The following is a 9241-nucleotide window of genomic DNA, read 5'->3' as shown; positions in this document are numbered from 1 at the left end:
TACCATTGACATTAAAGGCAAATTCATACCAGGGTTTTGTATTGATGTCACATTCCTATTTACTATATATCATGGAGACAAGGTTAATCTATGGGGCATTTTTCATATGGCCATATGCAGCATATGCTACTTTTATCCATTTAGAAGTCTGCATAGAGTGTCAGAAATATTGATATATCTGTATTAAACAGCAGGAGAACTTCATAAATGCAAATTTAAAATCACTAATTAAAACTGTATCTATTTTTAGCATTAGAAAATGATAAAAATGAATCCATGGATATGAATGCTATATGCTATGTAAATGCAGACACTCTATGGGTCCATAATCTGCAAATGAAGGCATATACTTAAAGGGAATGTCCCACTTCTAAGATTGATAACCTATCCTTAGGGTAGGTTAGCAGTAGCTAATCTGCAGACATTACCCGGGAACCACGGGCCAGTGTTCTAATGTATGGATCTGCTTTGATTCCGGAAGACGACAGCTCAGTACACAGTGCACTGACCACGCAAGCTGAGTCCCATTGAAGTGAATGGGATTCAGCCTGTAATACTATACTGGGCCACTGCGTAATGTACAGAGGTGTCTGTCTCCAACAACAAAGCAACTTCATACATTAGAACAGCATCTTGTGCAATTAGCTGATCACGAAAGGTCTTGGGCAGTAGACCCCTGCCAAACAACTATTGATGACCTAAAGATAGGTCTTCTTTACTCTTAGAAGTAAGACAAACCCTGTAACGCATATCTGCACTTTCAGGTCAAATTTCAAAGCAAACTGTTGTGTGTATATAAGGATTAACACTATTTCTGGCTACTATTTGACTTTTTATATGGCATTTTCCTCTTTGCCAGCTGCGTGTTTAATTCTTAGTCTTACTTCTTCCCTGAGTTTTATGTACTTACATATCCTTTGTGTTAGGCACCATCACTCTGATCTTGGTGGTAGCAGTAGGGGTACTTCAGTATTCTGTATATCCCTTTAATTTTGTGATGTGTGTTCCCTGGTTCTTCTCACCTGTCAATCAGGTTCTGACAGCACATCAATATGTCTCTCTCGCTGACAATAAGTATACTTAGTGCTCTATTTGAACCTACTCAGCTCTAACTCTGCCAGAAATAGTGTTTTCCTGGTGTGTGGTCCACACTCTGGTCTCTCCTCTGAGCATCTGAACCTGATTACGTCATCACATTGTGCATTGGAATGCTTCCGTAGTCTAAGAGGCTACATGGTGCTCTGACTGGCTAGTGCAGTTCACATGGGCAACACTGGCCAATCAAAGCAGCTGTAGTGTCTTAGACCAATGCATAGCACAGTCTGTATCAGGTAGTCAGAGAAGTGGTACAGCCATCTTGGTTTGTCCAGGAACGGAAGGTCACTTTAATCTAGCAGTTGTTTTTAAAGAAGCACACAATAGGCCCATAATACACTTAAAGGGGTTGTCCCGCGCCGAAACGGCTTTTTTTTTTTTCCAATAGGCCCCCCGTTCGGCGCGAGACAAACACAAGGGATGGGTTAAAAAAAAAAAAAGTTTAGTACTTACCCGAATCCCCGCTCTGCGGCGACTTCTTACTTACCTTACCAAGATGGCCGCCGGGATCTTCACCCACGATGCACCGCGGGTCTTCTCCCATGGTGCACCGTGGGCTCTGTGCGGTCCATTGCCGATTCCAGCCTCCTGATTGGCTGGAATCGGCACACGTGACGGGGCAGAGCTACGCGATGACGCGTAGAAGGGGGCGGAGCCAGAACGCCGCTCGTGCCGAGACCCAAGAGAAGGGAGAAGACCCTTCTGCGCAAGCGCGTCTAATCGGGAGATTAGACGCTGAAATTAGACGGCATCATGGAGACGGGGACGCCAGCAACGGAGCAGGTAAGTGAATAACTTCTGTATGGCTCATATTTAATGCACGATGTATATTACAAAGTGCATTAATATGGCCATACAGAAGTGCTTACCCCCACTTACTTTCTCGGGACAACCCCTTTAAGTAGATTATTCTACAACTCATCAGAACCAATTTGAACATTACATGTTGAAAATTAGAGAATCTATCAACACGATGATTTTCCTTTCACTCTAATATTCTAGTAACTGCTTTCCTACAAGTGCACACTGGAAAGTAGAAGTATTAAATGTTGTGAATGCTGTGAATTCAGAAGCCTGCATTTTGTCCTAACAGAGGGGTGGCAATGGGACAGAGCCTACTGATTGGATACATGAACATTAACCACTCAGTTACATTTTTAAACACTCTTACAATGCCATCATTCTATTCATCCCCATATACACAGTCAATGTTCCCTGAACTGTATCTGACATTTTTCCAGCAACACATGCCAGAGAGAATAAGCAGTCATTACAGATGGAATGTGCTAGTGGTAACAGTTTTTAGATAATGCCTTAAAATACACGAAACATTTGTTTCTTGTAGTTTATATTACAGAAAACACATTTTATAAGAACTTCTGACTAAAAGATTCTGAAGTAAATTTTTAAAATAAAACATGTTCCCTACTCCTGCCCCTGAACCAGAGTGACAACTTGAAGCTGCAACAACTTTAAGGTAACTGCAAAGACAACCAGTAGGGAGGAATTAATAAAGGAATTTCTGCCAGAGTAGAATCATAGAATGGTAGAGTTGGAAGGGACCTCCAGGGTCATCTGGTCCAGCCCACTGCCCAGTGCAGGATTCACTAAATCATCCCAGACAGTTGTCTGTGCAGCCTCTGTTTGAACACTTCCATTGAAGGAGAACTCACCACCTCCCGTGGTAACCTGTTGCACTTATTGATCACCCTCACTGTCTAATATCTAATCTGTGTCTTCTCCCTTTCAGTTTCATCCCATTGCTTCTAGTCTTTCCTTGTGAGAATAGGGCTGATCCCTCTGCACTGTGACAGCCCTTCAGATATTTGTATCTGACAGCTATTAAATGGGTTTTCTGGGGAAAATACTCTTGATCACCTATCCTCAGGATAGGTCATCAATTGTTGATTGGCCAAGGGACCCAACTGATCAGATGATTGCACTTTTGCAAAGTTAAACTACTTGGTGCAAGTTTTTGTACAAGTCTTGCTTGCACAAAACTTTGTGACTTTTTGGCCTTTTTCTGTCACCCTCTGCTTTTTTCTACAAAATTAGTGGGGTTATCGGAAGGGGTGAGCCCACTTATAGCATGACAAACTTACTATAATCAATGCCAGAAATTGATGTAAGTTATAGTGCAAATATATTCCAGCTCATAGCTGATATAGTTTGGACTCTCCAACACATGGATATCCAGTGGTGTGGTAAATTTATTAAGAGGTGTGCATGCACGTTTAAAAAAATTTGTTGCATCTTACTCCAGTGGTACTGCACTAAGACGATTGTATGATATGCCAGTCTTAGGTAAATGTGTTTCAATGTTGCTTAGTAGAGAAACTCATGATCAAATATGTGAACAAATAGGCAGACATGTTCTGGTAGGTGCCGATGGGGAAGATTTATAAAAACTGCGTAAGGCCCCATTCAGATGGCAGTGTTGGTTCAGTATTCACTGGGACAGGGGGAGTGGGGTATTACCAGCAGTTGTTGTTCTGTGCCGTTCATCTGATCTGCTGGTTTCAGGCCATGTTTTTGGCCATCCAAGATGGCTGCAACATATTTTTAACTATCTAATGCATACTGCTCTCTTGATTGGCAACTGTTGATCACATGAGCAGCTCTAGGGAATCAGAGAGAAGGTATAGTGCATAAGTAATCTAACATTACCAATTCACTATGGGGATTAGGTAGTCTGAAGATTGCATCCATGATCTTGGACAACCAAAATCAGGATCCGAAACTGGCGCATCGTGTGGAGATGGCAGAGAAGAGCAACTGAAGGCAATGTACCCTCCTCCCCCTCCGGTCCCGGGACAGAATTCTGCCCCAAAACCAGAGGAGGGTGCTTTAAAAAGAAACTCTTTCTATTGCGCATAACAACAAATCACAGTACAGCCTTATTTTTTTGAGAACAGAATAAGACCCCTTTCACATGGCTGTATTTCAGTCAGTATTTTGATTCAGTATCAGTAAGCCCAAACCAGGAGTGTAAGATTACTGCATATTACATGTGTGATACGTGGCAATTTTCAGACAATCAGATACATTGCTTTGCTCACATTTGTGTGTAAGAATTGCGTAATGCGCAAGCACAAGAAAGAATACAGCATTTTCTATTTTGTCGCATAATATGTGTGAGAGAGTCCATTGTTCTCTATTGGCGCGTAATCAATGCCGCCCATACACACTGTCGCCAAGCGACAGCGCGGAGAATGTAAACAAAACCAGGAAGACCGCATGAGATACACTGCCACGTGCAGTACAATTTCGCTGCCATACGTGCCAATAGGCCGGCTCACCGCCAGCTCCACAGTGGTAAAACCCTACATGACTCACGCAGGGATTTACCCATACGGTCATGTGAGCCTGGCCTTAACCTACATAGAAAAAGTATGCCATGGAAAGATGCCATAATTCAAGTCTGTGCAGCTTACTAATAAATTAAAGGGGTTGTCCTACGAAAAATGTTATTTATAGTTAAGCAATGACATGTTACACTGTATTAGCGTAAGCAAGTTCTAGGAGTTCAGTACAACTGACATTTCTACAGCTGACCTGCCATGGATTTTAGGCTATTAAAGAGAAACTCATCATAGAATGAGGCCATCTATCAGAGATATATTAAAACTTTCCAATTTTGTAACGTAGGCAGCGGTCACGCAGGCTTGCGCATATTTTTGCTGCATATTTGTGCAATGGGTGTTACGTATTTACACACACCTGTGCATGTTTTACTATACCTTTTGCACACAAACCACTTATGTAAACAAAAACATTCAAATCATTGCGCTCGATTCACTGCATATTGCGCATGTAAATTGTAAGCATGTAAAACGATGTGCAAATACGGTTGTGTGACGCAGAGCTTAATGTATCTACCTACCACCTTTAATGTTTGGGAGTGTTTCATTTGAGCATACTTTTTGTTTTTAGTGGAGACTCCTTTTTATGACTATGTGATAATACGTTTACATATAACACAACTCTTTTCATTTGCATCCATTTTCAGACTTGATTTTCCACTGTATGGTGTCTACGGCTCTTGGCTCTTTTGGTTTCCTAATGAGCCTTTTTCTAATGATGGATAGAACATGTAGGACTTTTCTCTCTGTGCAATCTGATGAGTGTCATAGTTTTCTGTATATCAGTCCTATCTTCACTTTGAGTAACAAGGATTCCTCTGTTGTTCATTGGTTAAATGTGTGTCATAGTGGAGTATTCTCATCATCTTTGATATCTGTATCATAGCTTTTTTTCACCCCATTGAGGCTTTAGCTGCTAAAAATAGGTTCTTTACATGGTATTCCATGTAGGACATATTGCATATACAGTTACTTCCTTAGGACTCTCACACGGGTGCTGCGATGTTCAATTGGTAGCCAAAAATCGCATGAAGAAGAGACAGATATAATCAAGTCACAGCTGCATTTAGATGGCCCAGGTCTGGCGAGTATATGCCGAGCCCAGGATACTGTCGGGCAGGGGAGAGCGTTTAGCTCTGCTAAACTCCCACCCCCTCTCCGCCCCTTCCCGGCTGTCTGCAATGGGAGGGGTTGGGAGCCAGTGTGTTAATCTCCCGCCCTCTCCCTTTGTGGACAGCCGGCAAGGAGTGGAGAAAGGGAGGCAGTAAAGCAGAACCGCTGCTAAACTCCCTCCCACCTCCGGCAGGCTCCAGAGGGGTGTATGGGACCAGCCACTGTATTCCGGAAGAAGATAGCCCCAGATCTTTTCGGCTGGCATAAAAACGGGCGGCCGGAAAGCGCACCATGTGCGCTATCTGTGCCGGCTGGCCATTTTTACGCGCCGGAAAGACGCCCATCTGAACTGATGCATTGGAAACGAATGCATTAGATGGGTCATGTATATCAGCTGTGTGTGAATATTTATTTAGATCAAGACGGGTCCCCCCCTCCCCTCTGCATTTGTATAATTGTGTGCCATCCAAACCAGTTTCATTTCAGCCTGATGAAGGTACGATAAGAAACACTGCCACCCGAATAATCACATATTCAAGTCCCTTAGTAGGACCAGAAAAAATGTAAGAAAGTTTAATAAAAGTTCTGTTTAAAAAAAGTAAAAACAAAGCACTTTTTCCAGTATACGCATAAAAAAATCTAACTGGTATTGCTATGTCCGACCTATAAAATACCCATTTGTCCAACATAATAAACAGTCATAAAAAAAAAACACAGAATCAGGAGTATACTTTTTTAGTCACCCCATCTTCAAAAAAAAAAAAAAAACTGAATAAAAAGCAACTAAAAAATGTATCCAAAAATAGTACCAGTAGAAATTATAGCTTACCTCTCAAAAATCAAACTCTTACACAGCCTCGTTTAACCTTTTTTTTTGTCAAGTATTGTCGAGCGGTGTGTTCTCTTTCTGGCGGTTGAGTTTGACACATCGCTGAACTAGTTGACAGATTACTAAAATTGGCTGGTGAGGATCCAGTGGTCTTGGAATACATTGGCACCAATAACAAAAGTTAGAGGTAGGTGGAGGGTCCTAAAAAATAATTTCAGGGCACTAGAATGTAAGCTTAGGGCAAGGACCTCCAAAAGTAGTATTTTCTGAAATATTATCAACATCCTGTGCCACAGCAGAAAGGCAGCGGGGAAACTAAACAAGTGGCTCAACAGTTGGTGTAGGAAGGAGGAATTTGGGTTCCTAGAGAACTAGGCCAATTTTGCTGTTAGCTACAGGTTCTACTGTAGGAATGCATCTCAGTGGGAATGGTGCAGCTGTGCTGAGGGAGAATATGGCTAAAAGGTTGGAGGAGTGTTTAAACTAGGGACTGGTGGGGTGGCAGGGGGAATCACAGAGATAGAGGGGAAGATAGTCCCAGATCACTGTCTACCCTAAGTAATGAAAATGGTATAGTACGTACAGTTAGAACTGGCAGAACAGTTAATAGGGATACACTTTAAATAACCAACCAAAACCTTCTAAACTGTATGTTGACTAATGCTAGAAGTCTGACCAATAAGGTTGACGAACTAGAAGTAATAATGACTTGGGAAAACTATGACATAGTAAGAATAACAGAGACCTGGTTGGATAAAAGCTGCAACTGGGCAGTTAACTTACAGGTTTGTTTGGAAGGGATCGGGGGAAAAAATTGAAAGAGCATGGGATCCGTCTTTATGCAAAGTCCTGTTCTAAACCCAAACTACGTGAAGATATATGTAAGAGAAATTAACAAGTGGAGTCGCTATGAGTAGAAATACATGGAGGCAAAATAAAATCCTCATAAAGGGATTTCTATAGGCTACCAAATACAGCAGAAGCTCTATTACTAAGGCAAATAGGTGAAGTGTCAGATCACAATGAATTATGGGATACTTTGGTGAGTTTCGCATCTGCTTGGAACCTCCAGTGGGAGGTTCTGTCGCAAATCCATCTCAAAATACTGGAAGAACTGAATAAAAATAGATTGTTTAAAAAGAAAAAAAAACACTGGAAGAAAAAGTGCTGTTTGCTGAATGGACTGAGCGGAAACCGAATGGATTCCATTCTATTCAGTGGATTCCCTTTGATCTATCCAGAGAGTAAAAGTAACCCTAAACTGTTCTTGAACTATATAAATAGCAAAAAGATGAGGAAAAACCACATTTGTTAAATAGTTGTTTTGCCCATGTATTTACTCAGGAAAATGAAATTTCAGATGGAATGCAGAGTGATAAAGTAAACTCTCCGTTAAACGTCACCAGTCTAACCCAAAAAGAGGTGCAGAGCCTCCTTAAAAAAATAAACAAATCGCTGGGTCGTAAAAACATGCACCCCTGGGTTCTAAGCAATTGTGATAAAGACTATTGTTTCTTATATTTAAGGACGCTAAAGTGTTAGGGTCTGTGGCACTTGATTGGCGCATAGAAAAAGTGTGATGCGGATATTCAAAAAGGGGTTTAAAAAAAAAAAACCTGGAAACTATAGGCTGGCAAGTCTAACTTTTGTGGGTAAAATGTTTCAGCACTTTCTAGGAGATGCCATCCTGGAGTACCCTAATGAAAATAGCTGTATAACTCCATATCAACATGGGTTTATGGCGAGCAACTCCTGTCAAACCAATCTGATCAGCTTCTACGAGGATGTAAGTTCTAGAACGGATCAGGGAGAGTCACTGGATCTTGATTTTTCCAAAGATTTGATACTGTGCTGCATAAAAGGTTGGTATATAAAATGAGAATGATCTGAGTGAGAATGTGTGTAAGTAGTTAAGTAACTGGCTCAGCGATTAAAAAAAAAAAAAGCAGAGGGTGGTTATTAATGGTACACACTCTGATTAGGTCACCATTACCAGTGGGGTATCACAGGGGTCTATACTAGACCTATTAATATATTTATTAACATCATGGTGGAGGGATTCTGCAATATATCAATATTTGCAGATACAAAACTATTTAAAGTAAGGACAGTATACGGTTGAAAAAGGATCTGGATAAATTGGGGGCAGAAAAGTGGCAAATGAGGTTTAACACTAAAAAAAAGGTACAGTTATACGTATGGGCAGAGGAAATAAATGTCACTATTACACACTAAACGGGAAACCACTTGAAACCAGACATGGAAACGGACTTGGGAATTTAAGTTAACTATACTTAATTGCAGCAACCAGTGTCAGGTAGGTGATGCAAAGGCAAATAGGATCATGGGGTGCATCAAAAGAGGTATAGGGGCACATGAAAACAACAATGTTCTTCCTCTTTTCAAGTCACTTGTCATACCACACAGAATAGCGCACAGCTCTGGGTATCTGTACTCAAGGACGTATCAGAGCTTGAATGGCAATGGAACGCTCTGAGGATAAGGTGATGGTGAACTGACTAAGAGTTCAAGGGGGTCCTAGAGACTTTTCTCAAGTGTAAAAATATTACATAGCATAATCACTAGCTTACTTCAGAAGGCCTGTTCCAGGGATTATTCTGTATGCAAGACCTCATGGGGATTTTTGCCTTCCTCTGGATCTACGTGTACGTGCGCGCGCGCTGAATTAGACATGTCATTTAGCCTTACACACGTAATTAGTACAACATAAGACCTATTTTCTATATGACTAGACGCGGTCCTTTGGCTTTTGATGCAGAAATGCCACGGATTTTCAACTGTGGAAAATCCACAGCATTTTCACTATGTGTGAACCTTTACA

Source organism: Eleutherodactylus coqui, chromosome 1 (genome assembly GCF_035609145.1).
Source record: "Eleutherodactylus coqui strain aEleCoq1 chromosome 1, aEleCoq1.hap1, whole genome shotgun sequence".
Lineage (NCBI taxonomy): Eukaryota > Metazoa > Chordata > Amphibia > Anura > Eleutherodactylidae > Eleutherodactylus > Eleutherodactylus coqui.
This window is presented reverse-complemented; position numbering follows the sequence as displayed.